The following is a 21685-nucleotide window of genomic DNA, read 5'->3' on the forward strand; positions in this document are numbered from 1 at the left end:
CCATTGGGCAGGCCAAGAAGTAAAAGACGAAGGATTACCCGTGTCAGAAACAATAATCCTTTCAACTGTGTGCACAATTACAGCTTTACTTCTGCCTGCTGGCCTCTCAACAAAATTGTCCGAGTAAAAAAAAATTTTTTCCCCCCCCCCCCCCCCCCCCAGGATGAGCGCTTCCATTGGGCTAGAAAATAAAATTGAATAGCCTTTATTAACAAGTCAAAACAAAGCTGTGATATGTGGATAAATGTTAAGTTTCTTAGCTTTTAGTATACTCATGTGCCTAGGAGAAAACTGGGAAATAAAGACCAAAAATGTGTTTGTAAATAGACTTTGGAAGTGAAAGATTAGAGAGCCTATGCTCTCATTTTCAGGTTCTTTCTCTGAAAACCCAAACTGCAGGAAGGCTGGAGGCTGAAGTGAAGCAGAAGCCACAGTTTCATTCAGCTCATGAGCCTGCTCTAGGTTTAAGCTGCTTATAGACTACTATGTGTGGGGAATCTGGACTTGGAGCTTCAAGGAAGGCTTAGTCAAAACACAAGCTTTTATTCTGTCATCATAGGAAAGACAGATGTCATAACCTCATCTTTACACTCAGGCTTCTTCCTGTCTCTTGGAGTATACTGCTATGACCCCTCTAAGCCCTTCTATTTTGCTAAATACCTATAATAGGGATCTCATGTAAAAGATAAGTACACTTATTTTTTTTATAGAGTTGCTTCCTTTTATGCAGTAGAAAATGGTGGGGTGAGGAAAGGCTAGACAAGGCTGGCGCATCATTTCCATCGACTCCTTAGTGACAGCTCATACAAAATTGCAATGGTCTGCTGTTTTCCTTCATGTGAAAAAACCCAACAGACCTATAAAGCTATATATATTTTATATATATATACACACACATATAGACACAATGAGCCAGCAAGGAGAAATAAGCCAGACAATACTAATGGAAGGCAGAAAATGAGATCTTTATCGCACGTGGAGGGCTATTACTAGGCACTTGTTTTATCAATTTCATCTTGAAAAAAACCTCAACAGCTAATATAGCACTTCCTGGGAAGCTGAAGTATTAACTATATATTTTAAATATTTACGAGGACAGAGCCACAAGCTGAGAAGTGGGCCATCTATGAAAAACTTAATAATAAAATCTGTTCAAGTTAGTTTGAAACCTGTTGTAGGATCCCTACTCCAGCTATGTTTAATGATGCATGAAAACCATTAGTCTGAACTTGGCAAAGTATCAGCAAGTAATTGCATTGCAGGAAAACAGACATGGTTTGCAAGTCTTAGTGCTGGGCAACAAACAAAATGAATGATGGATTGCTTACACCAAAGCCTACACAATTGTAGTTCTGAGGCTTTGACAAAGGGTTATTTCAGAATGTATGTGATGGCAGTGCGGCTGCTGTCAGATTTAGCATAACTTTGTTCCCATATGAGCTGGCATGAATATTCTGTAGCACTGGCAATTTGCAAGGTGATATGTACACTGAAGGCAAATGCTCTGGTTAAATTCTTAAAATGTGGTATCTTGGGCTTTTAAAGCATCCAGAGAGCTCAAGAGAGATTCCCATCCATATGTATGTGTCATCACAGTGCTAAAAGAGCCATTAGAGTTGGCTTAGGAAGGAGAATGGAATAGGCATGTGTGAAGTTCAGCTCAAAAGCACTTAGAAAAAGACGTTTGCATCACGTTATAAAGTCACTATGTCCTTTGTTCATCCTTTTATTCTTTTCCTCACTGAACTCTTTCTTTCTACTGGTTTTTTGAAAGAGTAGTGCCTCGGCCACTAATGGAACAATCTGCAAGGTTACAAATCTCCTTAATGGAAAAAAAAATCCATGTGTTTTCATGGCATTAAATGACAAAACTGGAATCGGGAGGAATGGTGAAGTTTTCGCTTGTTGCACTGCTTATCTGTGTATGTGCTTCATCAAATCCAGCTGCAATGAGCCTCGATTATTGTTATAATTTATCATTAAAATTTATAAACAGCTTGGCCTTGGTTCTCAGATACGGTATGCTCAGTTGGGGGTTTCAGGCTGGAAGGAGGGAGAAGGTAGAAGATTTGTTAATCAGCATGAGGCGAAGAAAGCCACCTCAGACCTATTGTAGAATAAGGGTCAGCTTGAGCTAGAGATAGTAGTGGTCTTTGGCTATTGAAGGTGCTTTCTGATAGGCATGTGTTGCTGGATTAAGCCTGTCAGGATGTCAGGAGTTTAGACTGTCCATAAGAGACAGAAAGATGGAACTAGTGCTCAGGCCTATTCTCATACATTAAGCAGAGCTTGAACATAAAGGAAAATCTGTTCCAAATTTCTGGTGAGTAACAGCAGAAGGCCAGTCCAGCGTATCAACAAGACTCAGTCTCTACTCTCCTCCACTCTACACATACATTGAGGATATTTCTACTCTGCCTTTGACTGCAGACTCCTTTACTCTTTTGGCTTGCATGAATAACTCTCTAGGCATGCAGCAGATACTCTGAAGGAAGAAAGTTCCCTGTTTGTTATTAAGAGCTGAACAAAAGCCTAAACAAAGTTAGCTTCTGTTACATGTAAACCTGCTTTTTCTATATGAGCCTAATACACAGCCATACTGGGAACGTGACACTTACTTTCAGATTTAAACCGTGCCCAAGAATTTTTTTCACTTCAATTATAGGAAACTGAAAGCAAATTACTGTAAAAAATCTGTTAATTTTAGCCTGGAAAAGAATTTCATTAGTTTTGTAGGGAGGGGAAATAGGTAATAGTCATTAAAAAATGACTGAAACAACTTCAGGTGAGTGAATTTACTTAACCTGGGAGCCAACCACCCCCCAAAGGGAGGGTGTACCTGGGCCCCACAAGATCACAGTAGAGGAGTTTTCCAGATGTGAATTTCATTCACAGAGAAGCTGCCCCTCTCTGTTCCTGCCCCACGCTCAGAGCAGTTCCTTTTCACACACACAACTTCCGTGAAGCCATGTGGTGTATATATTCTGCTGTATTTTTTTTTTCCTATTTCTCCATATTTTGAAATCATCTCTCCACTTCTTTTGTCTGTAAATTAACATTCATGAGGAGCATTCACGGAAAAGCCTGTATCTCCACCAATAACCGTGGTTCTGGCTTGAGTTTAGTTGCTTTCTTCTCTGTTACATATTTAGTAATATCACAGCATCTTGGGTGGCCACATTAGGCAAAGATGCAGAGATAAATTTCCATCAATTAGCTGCTTTGAGGTTTATCGCGCAGTTATAAAGAGAAGTCACAGAATAAGCGTTCCCAGTGAATTGCTGAGATGGGGTATGACAGTGGTGGGAGGACCCCTTATTTTTGTCTCGGTTTTGCTTGGTATTGGGGGATTTGAGTGAAAACCCCAAATAATCAGAACTTGTGCCCTTAAGCTGCACTTGGCATGGGGTCAAACTGAGCAGCCTCAGAAGTTTCTGCTGATTTCTATGGCTTCTCCTTCTAAAAAAGAAACAAACTCAGAACGACTGGTGAGCTCTGGGAAGCCATTCAGCCAACATAGCCGGAATTTCAGTTTTGTAATTAAAGTATTATCGTTGTCAGACTCCATAGGCTGTGGGAGAAAATTTTCATTTGGCTTCTGGCTCTCTATAGCATATCAGTATAATGTGCTTTCATGCTGTGAGGAGGATATGCTTCTGCTAGCCACTTTAGATAACAAACATCATTTGTCAATAACTCCTTGTAGGATCATTTTCAAGTTCTGTGAAAAAAACGAAGAAGAAAATTGGGTAAGCAAAACCAGAAAGTACCATCCTCTGAAAATACCATTTTGAAACACTTCCAAATAGAAATATATTTGAAACCTATTAACCACTGTTGGCAGAATTACTAGCTAATATGATACCAAATTGGGCATTTGGTGTACCTGTGATTTCAGAGTTTCTATCAGAGAAGTGGGTTTTTGCAAATTGCTGGTCAGATTTCAAAGGTTTTTTTCCCCCCTCTATTACAAGGTGGCCTAAGTGTCAAAGGTAATTGGTTAGTCTCATTCCTTTCTACTAGGAAGTCAACTAGATTACCTCCCCAAAGTTCTTTTTTTATTTTTCCATTTTTCTCCTCCTTTATAAGGTAACAACCAAATATTGGAAGTTTATCTCAGATGTATTTATAGGATGTCACAGTTTAGAGTCTCACATCTAAATGGAGCAGAGAAATTATATGATTGCTATAACCCAAACCAGTTTTAGAGCCAAAGAATGTAGAATGAAATAATATTGTAATGGAAATTTTGTTGATGTGTAACTGGAGAGTATCTAACAACATCCTATAATATATATAGTTTTATAATTGCATTCGGTTTACAGTTAGGTTCCTGAGATCATAAATTTAAGGAGATTTCTTGCTAGTAAAACTGCAAACTCTTATGGCATCTGATAAATTCTAAATTTATTCTATACTAACTTGACTCACAGGAGGACTTGCCTGTCATCTCTTTAGGGAAGTGAATTTTTATTCCACTAAGCACAGTGACATTCCCGTGTGTGTGACTATAGCAGCTTCATGATAGAGAAACACAATTCATTTAATTAAAACGCTTAAACACACTGGGAAAGTCATATTTATACTGGCTGTCTCCTAATGTTTAAAACTTTCTTTTGACTCTTATCCAAATATGCCATTTATATCTGTGATTTGTATCCATCTCAGAAGGTGGTGATGTCAGTGTGTTACCTTGTGAGCAGCTCCAACTGGGAGCAGTACCCATTTATGGCGATCATAAATTTATGACATCAGACCAAATGAATAAAGCTCAAGCATGAATACTTTTTGAGATCTCCTTAGGGGTCCTCTTTGCTCTCTTCACTTTGGGATACAGCACAATCTTCTAGCATGACCTGCAGACAATGGCTCTCTTTCCAAATTATCTTCTCGCAGGCATATCTGAAGTAAGTCTTTGTCAACCTGCTGACCTTGAATCATCTGCTATTTCTCTGTGTGGGTCAAGCGCTTTTACAGTGTATTCCCTGTCCAACCCAAAATGGTTTTAAGAATTACTGTCATAGATAGATAGCTATCTTTTCTCAGGTGTAATATAAGGCTCTCTACCCACGTAGCAAACACAGTAGAGGTGGGACACATTCAAGTTTTTCGTGTTCACATGGGAATTTGCCCACATATACTGTGCATGCAAAAACCAGTTACCTCACCTTGACTGTGTGATTTCACAGCCATTACCCTTGCACCGCTCGAAGCGCGGGCTGTTGGCTTCATGTCTGAACTTTTGGGTTTGTTTTCCTTTCTTCTACACGCTTCAGATATCTTCTGGGCCATTGAAACACCCCTGAACCCTGACGAGGAATGCAGTGAGGAGCTGCCTGCCAGCTCTGTTTGGCTGGTGTTGTGCTGCCAAGGAACGCGCCTCGCGTTGTCCTCTCCCACGTATAAACGGCAGCTGTAATCTCATGTCACCCCCCCCTTCCACTGTACCAAATTAGCTGCTACTGGCAGTAGATCACAGGCTGCTTTTGGCACCAATTTACTGTTTGTACACCTTTGCTCTAAAGGTCAGGCCACGCTAGTGTCTCATGTTGATCCAGCCCTATCTAATCCATTCCTTTTGCTTTCTCACACCTGTTATGTTACATTATTGTAATTCTGCTCATACGTTTCTCTAACCTTACTGTGAATTAGTTCTTTCTGCCTTTTTTTTTTTCTTATTGTGCCTTGAGGTTGTTGTAGTATGTACATTACTCTTGTTTTCCTTTCTTTCCTCTGCAGCCCGAGAGTAGTACACTTTCATCTGGGTAGGAGAGATTTCTATGAAAAAATCTTCTGTACCTTGACATTTTCTTCAAGGCCCCTGAGAAGCCTTTTGCTCACAGCCCTGAAAATTAGGCAGCAACAACAGTTTTGTTTCATATCCCTTTAAATACGTGACCTTTCCTAAGATCCAACAGTAAGACTTCCTAAAGGAGGGCTCTGACTGAAAGCTTGGATGGGTTTAGCTGCTGCAGTTTAAGTTCTTACCTTTTTCCCTTCTGCAGGGATTTAGGGTCCCTACTGCCTGGGCAAGGAGACGCAGCTTCTCTGCTGCAGCAGTGGCTGGCTGAAACCATCTTCACCTGGTTTCCAACCCAGAATAACCTGTTAGGTACTGAAACAGATGAAATATCTGATTGATGATATAAGAGAATATGCCTTAAGGCTTCTAGGGAGGTCTTTCCACACACATCTGTGCAGATATGCCAGAACATAACTGTATAATTAGCGTGATTTCAAAAGCACGCTGAACAGAAGCAATCTCTATCAAAAATAACAGAAGAAAAAAAATAGGAGGAGGTTGCTGGTGCTTTTCAAAAACCATAGGCAATGCAGAAGCCAGATTTGAAAGATGAACTACCTGTGAAGACTAGACATTTTTCAGATACCTTGAAATGCTTTGGGGGAAGAATATGAGCAGATGGGTCATTTACAGGGAGAAAAACATTAGCTGACATGGCAGGTCTGATGAGCATCGCTATTCAAATAAAGAAAGAGAAACACACTTCAGAAAAACAAAACCCTCATAAAAAAAGGTCTCAAGTTGTGTGAGGTTGAACCTAAGAATGGACACACCAAAGGTCCATCTAGGTTAGTGTTACGTTTCCTGCAGTGGCTGGTAGCAGATTTGTGGAGGGGGAGGAAGGATAAAGGCAAGGTGAACTTGCAGCAATATTTACCCCAAATGCTTTCCAGTCCTTCAGAAACGTGCAGCTCAGAGATGTTGTGCTTCAGAAGTGGTGTCTCTGTAACAGGCTCTACCACCCTTTGCAGGCAGGATTGAATTAGCTCCCCGGGCAGTTCAGTTTAGGACCACAATTCTACTTTCCCTCTTCTGTTTATAGCTCATGGTGCTCAGGCCATGGCAAGTAGGAACTATTCTTGTATCCTTTTTGTCCTTTTCTGCCCATGTAAAGGATGGATTTAATTTATCTCTCAACCCATTTCCTTTTGTGGTCCGCTAGAATTCCATGGGGAGCTTTGCTGCTGCTGAGGGTCTGCCTCGTCTTTGGGGATGGCTTGGAAAAATGCCATTATTATTTCAATAGATTAAATCCAATTTCAAAAAAGAAATATATAAGCAGCATTGTAACCAGACCTAATATTTGACTGCAGTGTCCTAAGGACAAGCCTCTGGTCACTGAGGGCAACATCTGCCCATTCACAGTATCTCAAGATTTCTGTGAACACAAATCTAAACAGATCAATGCGTACTCTGCGAAATGATTCCGTGTTCAAACGAATAAAACAAATTTTCTCATTATGAATAATGGTCTGAAAGGTGGAATAAATGTCCTGGCAAGATCGCAAATGCCATACAAAAGAGCAAGCTGTGGAGACTGAGAGCATGATCTCATATGTTGTGTCAGCCTCACGTTCTTGCAACTGTTTTGAATAAATGTTCTGTGATGGTGTGTGGTATTTTTGAGGGGGCTGCAATTCCCGAGGAGGTTTTCCAGGATGTTCTTGGTGGGAAACAGTTCAGGCTTCCTGCTTTTGATGTCAGGCAAAACAAATATTTAAGAAAGCGCCTTTTGCCAGTGTGTAGCTTTATAATGCTAAATATTTATTACTAATGATAATAATAGAAGAAATAACATATAATGCCAATTTTTGAATCGTATTAAACTGGTAATTTAATTATAATTAATACATTAATAATTTTTTTATCGTGCCGTTTTTAGCTTTATTGCAAAATAACATTTTGCTGGTGTGACATATCGGAGCAGTTTCTGACTTTTTATAGGGAGCTAAATTATCTGCAGCATAGCATGAGTTGCTTGACAGCATATGAGTTTGGGGTGCCAACGTATTTGGACTGTTCTTCAGTGAAGGTAACCAGGACACTAGGCACCTGGAAGACAAACAAAAATCAACAAAAAACAGATTCAGTAGAGCGATTTCGTCAATGTACAGGTCTATCCAGCTGACATTTGGGAGATGATCTTCAGCTTGTCCCAGGAGGTCTCTCTTTCAGAGTATTGAAAGAGAGCAGAATGGTCTGTATAATTTTTTCCCTTCAGATCCAAAGCTGTTTGAGGCCTTCTGAAGAAAGGCTGCCATTTCTGAGAGCCCACAGACTCGTGTGCTCGGGTCAGGGGAAGTATGAAATCTGTAATGTTCAACAGATGGCAGTGACAAGCCAGGGTTAGTGCTGATCTCTAGTTCACCTCTCACCACCAGACGCACCAGAACTGTAAGCCCAGACTGAGAGTACTTCTCAAGTACCCTCTTTGAATGCCATGTTTAGAAAAAGTAACTCTCAGTGTTCAAGACCATGTTAACTTTTTGAGTAGAGATGTGTTCCTGCCAGCTCCACAGAAAGTCCATGTTTTCAGAGTTTTATTATATCTAGAGCAGATGGAGTTTCAAACAGCGAGAGTTAGCAGGGACCAGGCAAGGTGTCTTGCATTCTACTTTTGGAAATGAGATTTTCTGCAAAAATTGTGTTATTGTGATTATCTGTGTTGCTGTTAGTTCAGTATGAGACAAGTAACGACACATTGCTTGAGGCTAAACTCTGAAATTAGAAATGGAAGTCAGGACAGAATCCAGCTGTTGGCTTAATAAGCCTTGTGCTGTGCTGCTAGCTCTCTGCTTCACATGGGCCCTTTGTGTTGCTGGGACAGTGGAAAGTTGTGGTTTGAAATGATAAAATCTCTAGCATCTTTCAGTAATTGTATGCATAAGGTGTAGTACTGAGCGAGTGCTTCACTGTGCTTGCCTGGGAGCTTCCAGGGGGTGCAGCAGGAAGGAGCTGTTGGCAGAGTTAATCAGAAATGCCTCTCCTCTCTTCAGCCTGTGTTTAGGATTCCTACCTCATCGTGCTTGCTAATCTCTGGGTAAATAGCAAAGATCACCGCTCTTCCGTGTGTTTGGGAAGTGGATGTACAAATATACTTGTTCCGAAGTGCTTAACTGCCATAGTTATTTACCAGTACATTGCTTGTTTGTGAGATCAGCAGGAATTTTCCAACACAGTGGATTTTCCTTTGAAAAATCTGTCTGACGTATAGTTCTAAAGGAACTTGTACTTGCAGGGACTCAAGAGCATCCATACTGAAGTGCTGCTAAGTTGTTCTTCCAAAGCTGTGTTTAAGACCACAGAGTTGAGAGAAATATAAAACTCTTATCTCGCCATATTAAAACATCTGTCTTTCTGGAGGTGATCTACAAACAGAAGCTGCAGATTTAGGCTTCAGCTGGACTCCATAAAATGCTGCTGTTTTTCCTACTTCTGATGGCCAGACTAGGTGGAAAAGAGACCACAAGTTTATTTGAGCTTGGTGATTGCTGTTTGTTTTGCAAGAGGAGTGCAGTTTAGCACTGCTGGGACTCGACAGTGACAAAACCCATGTATATGCAACGTGTGGTGTGCAGCCCACTTGTGGGACCAAGGTTGAGCGCTCTAGAGAAAGACAAAATATATTAAATACTATGTACACACATACAATAAGGATGCAATATATTAACTATTTGCTCTTGGTCATATGATCTGGATTACTTTCCTGAAATGTGCCAGGACAGGTCAGGGTGGATGGGACTCTGGGTTAGATGTGCTTCACCTTTACGATGAGCTAACAGACAGTGAATTTCTCATTCCCTTTGCTCACTCAAACCCTTATTACAGTGCATTGCAATACTCTTCAAGCTTCAACTTGAAACAGGAAAGGAAGTGCTATCTTCATGTGATTTAGGAAGCTAACTTGGGCTCACTGTTGCATTTATATGGCTGCACACCTCTAGAGGAGGTCAGGTTTGCGGATGGCTGGGGATGGAGCTGTCTGGTTTCTACATGTTACTTGGTTAAATCATTCTACGCAGAACTCATAAATATGTCTTAAAGGGAAACTCCTGAAACACATGTAACAGTGATCAAATAGAGCATAATTTTGCATTTCTTTGTCTTTAATTGTTTTACATACTTTTACCTATTCATTGATGTTGTGAGGGTGTAAATTCTAATGACTCTTGTTGACGTTAATTGTGACCAGAGATGTTTTTAAAACAAGCTAATTTTCTGCAATTTTTTAGCCAAATATGAAAGAACCAGTAAATATAAGTAGCCTGGGTTTGAGTTCCCCCTTTTACACAGTTAGGTCTTCATTTTCAGAAATTCCAGGACTGTAGGCTGGTCTGGAAAAGGAAATCTCCTCCAAACTAAGAACCAGATTGGAAAATGTGGATTTCGATCTGTCTGTATTTCATTTCCCTGGACTACAGTAGAGCAAAACTGGTTGAAGAGACTAGACTATGTGAGTTGAGAAGACCTCAGGGCTAGTATGAAATTTAGTTCATTGTAAAGAGAAAAAACTCCCTTGCTAAAGCTCCATCATTGTTCAGGAAGTCACATTATAATGAGCTTAAATTTAAGCTTATGCATGAGTCTCACTAAGCATGTGCTGAACAGCCTTCCTGAGACTAAAGCTTCTGAACAGAAGCCTTAATTAACACATTGCAATCCTAGGATAAAATCTGTTATAGAAACAAAGAACAGTGGTAATCATAATATCATCCTCAACACATTTAAATCCTCTTATTTTCTATGATTTTAACTTAAGCATGTACAACCAGCCTTTAAAAAATATATATAAATGGCCAAATTTAAATATAGAACAGCTCTTTAATTGGTATTATATTTCATGAAACATGTGTTCTAAATAACACAAAATAATTGCAGATGTGTTGCCAGACTACGTGAAAACTCAAATAACTTCTCCCAATGAATGATCAAAATAGCTATGCAAGTACTTTTGCTTATATATTAAAAGCTGTAAGAGCAAAGCTGCAATCCCAAATGTCATACTATTTTTAAAACCTTTAGAGTACACAAGGGACAGGAAAAATATCTTGTATATATATTTCAGTGAGCATTTAAATCCTAACTCTAGCTTGACTCCACAAATTAATAGCAGTGCTCCTATATAATTTATTTTACATATGTGTTACTAGTTTCCCTTTTCCTTATGTGGAGTTTTTAATTGGCCCTCCTTTTGTATGGACTTAAATTCCTTCTTTAAGTAAACAAGATGGTATTAAGTAAGTATGTGATTTACATGCACAAACAGAAACCTGGTGTATCTATGGGTTTTGGTGATGCTTTTTCTGGATTTACATTAGTAAGTAAGACCTGGCCTTATTCCCATTTAATATGGAAAGCTTTGATGAGGTAAGTTTATGATGAAGTAAAAGCTGCGGTAGTAGTTAAATGCAACATCAGTTTAGAGCTTTACTGGCAGGGTCTCTGTGTACTTTGAGGAAGGAGTATGGAAAACATATGTTTGCCTCAGTAAGCTTGGCTGAACGCGCTGCAAGATTTTTTGTGTTTGCTTCCCACTTCAAAAGAAACATTTCCCCCGTTCTCCTCCAAATCCCGATGATTATAATTCCCTTACTCTCAGCATTTCCTGCTCGTTGGCTAAACAGTGTTCCGTAGAGTGGGAGACCAGAATCACCACGAATGGTACGACCCGTTGGAAATAGAGGAAGGCTAGTGATGTTCTCCTGTGTCCAGACCAATCAGTGAGCAGGCAGTGAGAGGTCTAGGGACACTTACAACGTTTGGAGGGACTGTGCTTCACTTTCTGCCACCTGATCCCCCTGTCTTTTTGGAGGAAGAGAAGCACAGAGAATTTGTTAGTGTTGCTGCCTACGACAGTAGATACCCCCAAAGAGTTCCCATGCTTTGAAGGGCCCTGCTGGGCCGAGATCTGTGCTGCTCCTGGCTAGCAAGGTAGCTATGTGCCAAACACTAAGCCATGCAGCAAACTGGAAGAGTGACCCTTCTGAGCACCAACTGAGCATCCAAAGTGGAAACCCCGTTGGGACTTTCACCTCAAGGTCACCCTGGGCTCTTGGACAAGTCAGATAGTATTGAAATGCAGCATACTTAGTGGCCAGTGAACTGCTGTGGCCACAGACACTCAGCTCTCTCTGGTTTTCAGATGGTTTTTGTTATTGTTTTGGATCAGGACAGCTACTACCCTCTCAGTTTGGTTTAATGTTCAGCCTGTGGTGAGGCCCATTTTTCATAGCTGCTCTTGGGTGTGGTCTCCTTGTTCTTAAAAGACAGAATTGTTCACTAGTATGGGCATAAGGTATTCAATCATTGGCCTGCATGTCAGAGGAATGGGGCCTGACGTTGTGGAGAAGCAGACAAGAGAAGATCTGGAGCAATCTTCAAAATTGGTAGTACTACTAAATAAAGCTTGGAGTTAGAAAAGTCAGTGGATGCGGGTAGCATTTACTTGTATGGTTTATCCTCTGGCTCTCAAAGGCTGCAGAAGTCAGGAAGCTCATAACAAGTTTATAAGGCTTTCCAAAGAAGTTGCTTGAATTCATATTTTAATTTTATTTTCTTGGTATATTTAACTGCTTCCTAAGTGTTAAGGTTTACTTGTGTCTGAAGTGTTCTTCTCTCCTTTGTGGACACCCTCACATCTGCAAGTGGTCCCTTTACCCAGCAAGAATTGTGGCTGGCAGTGGGAATACACAGCTGTAACTCAATTTTAGCTGAACCTTTTAAATATGATGCAGTAGGTAATTGCTGTGGGCTGAAACACTGTTACTTTGCAATTGCAGAATAGTCATCAACACTGGTATTGGAGTGTTCATAGGCTGAGGAGAGCCTCTATTCCTTTTCAGTAGTTAGAAATTACTGCACTGATCTGCGTACTTGGCTTTCATGACTAGAGTTAACAAAAATGTTGTGTGCCTCTGTGTAACTGGAATATTTACTTACTTCTTCCTCTGCTTGTTTATTCTCTTGATCATTTGATAATTTTAAATGAGGTAGGAAAATTCTTCTGCAATGCTGCAATGCCTTACAGAGCCTGGTTCAATACAAGCTAATTCTGGGGTCATAAGTCACACTCTCATCACAGTTACTTGTGAAAACAGGCTCATAACACCTAATGTCCCCGAGTTCTTCTCCTTCCCCTTCTCCCCAGCCCCAGCTTTTATTGCTAAGCACGACATTGTATGGACAGGGATATGCCTTTGGTCACTTGGGGTCAGCTCTCCTCGCTGCATCCCCTCCCAGGTTCTGGTGCATCCCCAGCCAAATGCTGGTGGGGCAGAGTGAGAAGGAGAAAGGCCTTGATGTTCTGCAAGCACTTCTCAGCAATAACTAACTTCAGTGGTGTTGCAGCTTATTTTTTCTGTGTGTCATGTTACAGACTATTTGGTTTTGATTACTACATCTTTGTCTCCATCACAGTCAAGGCTGTAGTTACCTGGTAAAAGCTCCTTATTCTCTCCTTGTATGTAAAAGCACTGTCTTAGTAGCTGCCATGGAGATGCCCTCTTCTCTTCTCAAACTCACAAGTGTTGTTTCAAGGATATAATCTTGCTAGAAGAATATCAAGCGCATGAACAGACAGTACCAGGCATATTCACTGTGATTATATTATGTGCAAATTTGCAAGGCCCACTTTTTTTTTTTTTTTCATCTCTCCTTTTCATCATTCAAACTGCTCATTCTTTGCTGAATGAGCTACATTTTAGCACATCTAAAAATAATTTGCAGAATTTATTTTTTAGGAGGATGAATACTTACTGCAAGGTAATCTTTCACAGAAGCACTTATATATCTCAATATATGACTCAGAATGGGGTTCAAACAAACTCCCATAAACAAGATTTATTTTACCATTTAACTGTAATAAAGTTGTGCCTTGAATTGTACTATCTGTAAGTCATGCACAAAGCAAAGGGATACACATTAATCTTCTATATTAAACCCCTGGTTTTATTCACTTAGTATAAGAGACTTCTCACTTATTTTTAAAATGTTACATTTATTCAATTTCAGAATAGATTATTTTTCACTAGTAAAGAGAAATGTGAGTCTTGTTTAACCCATTTTTTCTACGTTTTCTGCAACCTGCATCTACTATAAAAATAAGAACTTCCATTATCTGTGTTTCCTTAACCTGAGTAACTTAGAGTTGAACAGATCATTCAAGGATATGTAAAGTGACTTTTGTTTAGCCTTGTGCTAAGTGGTAAAAATGACATTTTTACTGTATTGAAGTGTTTGAGCTTATATTGTACTCTGTGAGAATATTCATAAGAAGAAATAATTCCAAAGAAACCAAATATGAACTCGCATTTTTTCTCTTTTTCAACTATTTCATCTTTTGAATTTTAACTTTGAGCAATTTTAGCAAATCCTCTTTTGTGTAAACTTGATTTTGATCTTATCATGCCTTTGTGGCCTCCTGGGTATTATGTACTTCCTAAGCTTTAATTAAGAAATTTTCTTGAAGCTATACCACAATATTTAATCTCTGCTTCAAAATGGAGAGCAACTGAGGCCTCTTGAAGTTGTGTTAGCTATCAGGTAGAGACCACAGCATGATCTGTATGTTGCAACTGCTGGATAAACCCTCTGGAACTGAGCTTCTCTAGAATGAAGGGTGAGACCAATTAAGCCGGCCAAATTCTTCTGAGAAATTACTTGCTGGGGAGAAGGGAATGTGGGCAATGAGTTTAAGTAAATCCTCTTTAAACGCTATGCCATGCAAATGCAAAGAAACCTGGGAAATTTTTCTGCTTTGGAGGATGGGTTTACTTACCTCCGCAGGAGGTGATTCACAAGAGCTGGTTATACATAGAAAAAGACTTCTAAAATTTATATGAGTGAAACCCAAAGAAAAAAATAATAAATCTTTTCCCTGATGCTTAAATGATACCAATACTGGATTATAGCTAGTTCTTAAAGTGATTTACTTGGAGGCTGAATGATGGTTACGTTGCACCACTTCTATATGTAGATGTTAAGGACGTGTTGTTCCTTGGAATACTCTCATCTGTCCTACTTTTCATATAAAGGATATATCAAGTCCTTCCTATTCTTCTTCCTCCAGCTCTCCAATCTGAACAATGTTTTAAGGATCTTTAATATATTCAATAAGCTTTTTTTCAGATATAAACCACAGATATTTAGTCCTGCACAGTAGTACAGCTTTATACAGGCTTGTTACTTGCTCATTAATAATACCTATGGAGAAGTCATAGCAAATGGAAAAGTGCTCCATACCTCCTTCATGCATAATCAGTTTATAAGCACACCTAAAGGTCAGTATTGTTTTCCTCCTGGGCAAAGCTTCTTACTAAACGAAGAACAAATTTTAGTTTTGCAAATGAAAACCTTTGAAAGTTTCACCATTGGCAATATTTCCTCATCATACTTTGTGCTGCTACTCTTTAATTTAAAATACAATTAAAACCTACCTAAGGATCCTGAGATTGCAACAAAGGTAGTAACATAAAGGTAACAGTCATACAGGGAGAAAGCCCAGGCTGTAAAGGAGTATGGGGAAAAAGAAGCAGCCAAGGTGCTTTTTAGTTTAGAACTAATATTTTTTGAACATAACATTTTGTGTCTCGCTATTTCTCTTCAAAAATTTGATATTTTGCAAAGAAAGACTGCAATAAATTTGAGAGAGGGAGGAATTATTTTCACCAGCAAAGTTCAGTGAGTGATGCAGTGGGGATTGGGGAGGACTGAGAAACCCTTTTTTCTGTGTAGTGAGTCACAAATACTCCCATCCAGCTACAAAAGGAGCATCTGTCTTCCCTTCAAGGTTTGTTTGTGAACTACTGCAACCCCAGGAGGGTTTTTTTGCTTGTGTTTTGTGGGACTTCTAATGTTGATGTAGTCATGACTGGTTCCGTCAATTTTTGTTGGGCAATTCATGTCTCAATTTTCAGGTGTAAGTTAATGAGAGATAAATGAAAGTAAGATTGTTCCCTGCTGAGAATTGGCTGAAATTGGCATCTTTCTCAATTTAGCTCTTGCTTGATGTTGTAAATGTATGCAAAGGATTATAGTTACAGTGACCCTGTAGTGTGGAAGTGAACAAAAGTAACTGCAATCTGTGATTGCTTTTAAAGTTTATCCTTTTGGAGTTTTTTTCTAACTCTGTACTGTTGCTCTGTACGTGCTTCTTTCTCTTTAGGCCTATTCTTAATTTTTCTATTGCTGCGAGTGCTGAAAACAGCTGCCTTCCAATCCTAAACTGCAGCATCTTATTTAGTAGACGGCATTACCTACTGTTTGCTCATAAACTCTCTATATCCAGGTCCCCTTCCCTCTGCTGTATATTTAACACCTTTTATCACACTGGGAATCCCTGGGTAATGATTAATTAATTAGAAGGATGAGCGGGGAGGTGTGGAGATGCCTCTGGCATGAGGCCAAAGCTGCCACCTCCCAGCTGATGAGAAAAGCCTGTTGGAGTCCAGTCCACCAGCAGAGCAATGTGAGTCCTTTTTGCCTAGGTAGGGAGAGGCTTGCCAATCGAGGCAACATATAAACTCTGCTCGAGGCCTAGGGCTTGCCTTCAAAAATCCTATTTCCTGTGCATTTTACATGAGAGCCCATTAAATCACAGGCAGTCCTTTGCAGTGTCTGCATCTTTCATGACAGAGGTGCCCAAATACCATGCTTATACTACCAGAGAGGGAAAGGTGTGGATTGTCAGCTGAAAAATGCTACATGTCCTTTTATTTAATTAAGCAATGAAGGTATTTGTGGGTTGACTTAAAGAGTAACTCGTGGGTAAAAATGAGAGTGTCTTTCATTTCCTTTGCAATAATACTTTGAAGTAGAATACCCTTTATTCATAGATATTTTTTTTTCCTTTTAAAGAAGTAGTCTGTGCTTCTTGAACTTGCATTCATTTTGTGCTTTTGACCACTGTGAGGTTTTAAATCCATTTTTGCCCTAAAGGAAGAAAATGTTTTGGTTCTATTCAAGAAAGCTTGTCAACAATGAAGTATCAACAGAGTTGTTTATTCTTTCAATGATAGATTTATTATTTTTTTTACTTCAGTATCTACACTTATCCAGTTTAAAATGTAAAGCTGCTTATTGTGCAAGTCGTGGAATTCTTTAGGATTTAAAAAAAAGGGAAACGTGTCAAATAACAGAGCAACACTTCCCAAGTGCTTATCTGGCAGACTAGAGAACCCTGATATTTCACTTGAATCAACTGTTTAAATGAGCAGTTTAATGACAGTCATTATTTGTGCAAGATTTGCTTATGTAGCAACTTGAGTATTTATACAAAGAATAGAAGCTTGATGAAACGGAGTTAAGAAATGCATGCAAGCAAAATTAGAGCTGCGCCAAACCATCTTGTTTCACATTTTTTTACATTAGAAGATGAACTCTTCTTCCATAAATGGAGAAGTTTGTATCGCTTAATAGGGGAGAAGTTAAAAAAGAGTCCCTCTGAATTTTAATTGGGTTGATTACACTCTAGGAAAAATCTGAAGTCATCTTCCTGTTTAGTCCATCTGAATACGTTACAAGAATCTACTTTTCTGTGGCATGCAGGTTGCTATTTGCAGGCAAAAAAACCCCAACCCCTTAAAGCGATCCAGGAAATGTTCTACTTGCTGAAGAGTACTTAGTAGCAGTGCTTTCACAGTCACAGCTTTCCTTATTAACGTGGGATATGATTCTACTTCTACAATATCTGCAATCTATATGCTTATATCTAATGGGCATAAATCACCTCATTTGTTTTAGATGCATCTTGCTTTAGGGTGAAATGTGTAGTCCATTGGTGTGCCTACTAATGTCTGTGGAGTATGATGAGATTCTAGAGAAAGCGTCTCTGATCTATACTTTTACAATGTAGATGTCTACTTCTGATCTGGCAAATCCTCCCATGTGGACGCCATTAACAGGAAAAATATTCAATTATTTTTATGCACTTTTAGACTAAAAATTACCTATGGACATAACTTTCAGTTATACTTACACAGCTTATATTTTTTTTTAGGAATTTGGTCCTTGTTAGATGCATCATTTATTCTAGCTCATACTTTTTTTTGAAATCACTGCCACTTTGAGGGTAGAATGAAAGATTAGGTACTGAGTGAATATTGTGTCAGCTCTTGCCCCTAAGTATTATCCCGACGAGTGGCTCTGAACTGTTCCATTTCTGGAACCACTTACATTCGTCGAAGACGTTGGTGGTGTCTTTCTGCTCTCATTAAGGGTGACAGTAGGCATAAATAAGTTTTTCCACTCAACATAAATTGATCTTTGAGCAGTCTCTTGAGAGACATATTCCTGTGCTTTGACTGTCACTTTGTCCTTTTAGTTGTGATGATGTGCAGAATATGAAAAAAAAAATAAAATAAAATTGAATGTGCAGTGTTTTCCCAAGAGAATTAGTCAATATATATGCCTTTAGGGGAATATTTTCTAAAAAGTTTGTGTTTGAGTAATCTTGTGTTCACTTCACATGTATTCTGCTAAGTATATTTGTCCAGAAAAATGCTTGCAGAACTGCTGGATTGGTTATGCAAAATAGCTATAGGAAGATATCCAGAAATAATGCCATGTGATCTGTACATAATTCTGGACTACAGAATACGAGTTGCCTGCAATGAAGTGCTTCAAAACATATTTATAGACCAAGAATTATATACTAACATTTTTTCAGCAATGATTTTTAATACAAAATAAATTCAGTGATGAGTGCGGCGTATTCATGGGCAACTGAAGAATTACACTGAACAAATTGCTTTCCATAAACTGTTTCCCTACTCTAGCTATAAACAAGACAAATATTAAAATATCTTTTACAGAATACAAATAGACATTTAAATTAAAGTCAACAGTCTAATCAGGAAGAGAATGCAGGCCATACAGTAAATTATCATTAATGCTCATTACTGCTATGTTTGTAGAAGTTTTGGATTTTACATGCAAGTCCATTTTAGTAAAGAACAGTAAAGAATATTTAATTCCTGGGAAACATAATGTAGATAGATGTACATATTTGCATATAGGAGTTTATTTTACTGCAACAAAATAGGTAATGTAGATATATCTGCATCATACAATGTAGCCACTGCACTGGGACTCACATCCTTTTGCAGGTACAGCTCTGTTAGCTTTAGACGTTTCTGCCTTAGCTACTTCTACCCTTCTTGTTGCTCCCCCATGAGTTTTTTTCTGGATGTGGTTCTTCACAAACTTTTTCTATTGAAAGAACAGGATAGAGGAACTTAAAAATTAACGAGTGTGCTTTGCAGATCCAGCTTTGATCGAAGGGACACCATCAGCACGATGGAGTGAGACGATACTAGGAGTGCTTCAGGGGTCATGGTTTTATCAGTCACGTCCAGAAAGGGATGTGCAGCTCCAGCACCCAGGGAAATACATCTGGGTCTGCCTAGTGCTACTGAGATTGTGATTCCTTTGGGGGTGCAGGGCTGATTGACCCTCTACGCAATGCTATGCTAACGTCGTCATTTTCTGTGACCCAATTAAACACTCAGCAATGCACCACACCGTGATGAGCGTCACAAGGCTGCTGAGGAATGGTGTGGGGATTGCCACACAATGCCATGTTGCACTGGGTAGATGTTGATTTGTGAAAGAGAAGTAGACAGAAGCAGTCAAAGCACAAAAAACTGCAGCGTGTCTTTAGCTCGCGCGCCTTTTCCTATGTAAGTCTCAGCATGATGGAGAAACTTATTCCAAGCAGGCAGAACTAGTATCCATGGACTAGGAAAAACCTAGTTGTATTATTGATGAAGAGTCATAGCAACTTTTGGAGAGCTGTTTCACTGTTGGAGATTATGGTATTAAGCAGCGAACAAACGCAAGTCTACACACTTGGGGGTTTTATGATAACTGTTTTTTTTAAAGTATTATTAACATGACCTACCATTGATTTATGTTCATTTTACAGAATAAACAACACGTGAATTTGCAACAGTATGAATCTCTGCCACAAATATGCCTGTGGTGTTCTCCAGAATCTTTTGTTACAAATTGCGATTTGGTTGAAAATCAAATTAGGCAATGAGCTTGCATGGAATCCTGTTGCTCTGGTTTGTAAGCCTACAAAGAAAATAGATGAGTGGCATTCCGGTTTAGTTTCACAGCCAGATCAATTATGAAAATGTTGCTATGTCAGTGAAGCTGCTTTGACTCAAGGCCACATTCTTATCCTCCCACACTAGTAAGTCTGATACAGATGATGAACACAAATAAAGGATCTCTAGTTTCAGGGGGCTGCTGTGCTCAAAGGTTGTTCATCTTCAAATTCTGTTCTAGCCATCAAAGTGTTTGAACCTCAGGTTATTTTGAGAGGTTATTTTTGTGTGAGAGCTAAGATCTAAGTTTTTCTTTAAAATATGTTCATTTTTTTGGAGAAAAGCTTTCCCATTATCTAATTCTAAAGAAACCCACATGCGAGGATTGAATTTAGGAACATTTTCAGAGATTTCCATAACCATGAAGTGCAATTTGCTCTGATACTATGACAATATTTCCATCTAAGGAAAATCTTAATTTTTAAGGTATAAAAACAGAATAAAGAGTGTTGAGTGAAAGGAAGAAGAATTTATCCAGCCTGGTTTGAGACGTCAGCTGTAATAGGTAACTCTACTCCCTTTTTGTTATTCCTCTTTCTTCAGTATAACGAACAACATACCGTTTTGCAGCTTGTCTCTTTCTTGGAGAAAAGTGAAGTATGGCTTCTTCAGAGCTGGATTGCTCTGATATTATTGGATAGAATCAGGCAATTGGGATATAAGGAATCCACCATGTGACATAAGTGATATTTTATAGCATCCTCTCCTCAGGTCTGAACAACAGCCTAATAAATCACAGTGGTATCTGGAGAGAACAAAGTAGCCTCAAAAGACAATTCTCTAGATAAAAGTAGAACTTAATAAATACGTGCTGGCTTAGGCTAAAGCTGATTTAAGTCTTTTCACTGAAATGATCGCCTAGTTCAAGACATCTCTGCTAGTGAAAAAAACAACCCAAAAAAAAGGCTTTTATGAAAAATGAACTGCAGTGAACAAAACAGTATATTCTGAAAGTAATCTCTGTGTTTTCTGTCTGCCAAAAATCTGTTTAAATCCTTTGGAAATATGAAAGGACTATCTAAGGATATTCCCTGATGGCTTTAGTAGTGGCTGACCTCTTCAAACTCATGGTGAGCTGGAGAAATTGAGAAGCTGAATCCACAGGATTAGTGTGTCTGGAAAAGGAGCAAAAAAAAAGGCAGAACAATGGAAGTTCATTAAAGTTAAAAGATAGTTTTGTTTTCTGGATTCAGTCTGAGCTTGAAAGGAGCTTGTGAGCTTCAAAATCCTGTAGAGATTTGACAGCTCAGAATGCAGTAAGCTAAATTTGTTGTAAAAATTATTTCTTTTGGCAGTAACACCGATCTATGAATATTAATGATTCAACTTAGCATATATTAGAATTCTGTGGATGGCATCCACTGGAGCTCTGTAGAGGCTCTTCTCTATCCCACCATCCATGAAACGTAATTCTGTTTCAAGGGAGGAAAAACACAACAAAGCCTCTTTTACTTGTCTATGAATCACTTGACTCACCGTTGGCTTTCAGCTGTATAATGTTCCTCCTAACCTGTTGGGAGATGAGAAACATTTCCATGTAAGCCCCGTAGCTGGCATTCACAATCAATAGGCTTGATATGTGCTGCCGTTATGTCTCCTTGAGTGGACACAAGAGGAAAAACTGCTCACTGCCAAACACCTGCTTTCTCTACTTTCACACCAAAGGAATTTCTGCTGCTAACATATGCAAGGGCCAGAGTATCAACATCTTCGTTAAACTTTTAGTACTATGAGGAGCCAGGAATAAAATTAAGGTTCTGGTTACGCTCCAAAA

Source organism: Calidris pugnax, unplaced genomic scaffold (assembly GCF_001431845.1).
Source record: "Calidris pugnax isolate Ruff unplaced genomic scaffold, ASM143184v1 scaffold42, whole genome shotgun sequence".
Classification (NCBI taxonomy): Eukaryota; Metazoa; Chordata; class Aves; order Charadriiformes; family Scolopacidae; genus Calidris; species Calidris pugnax.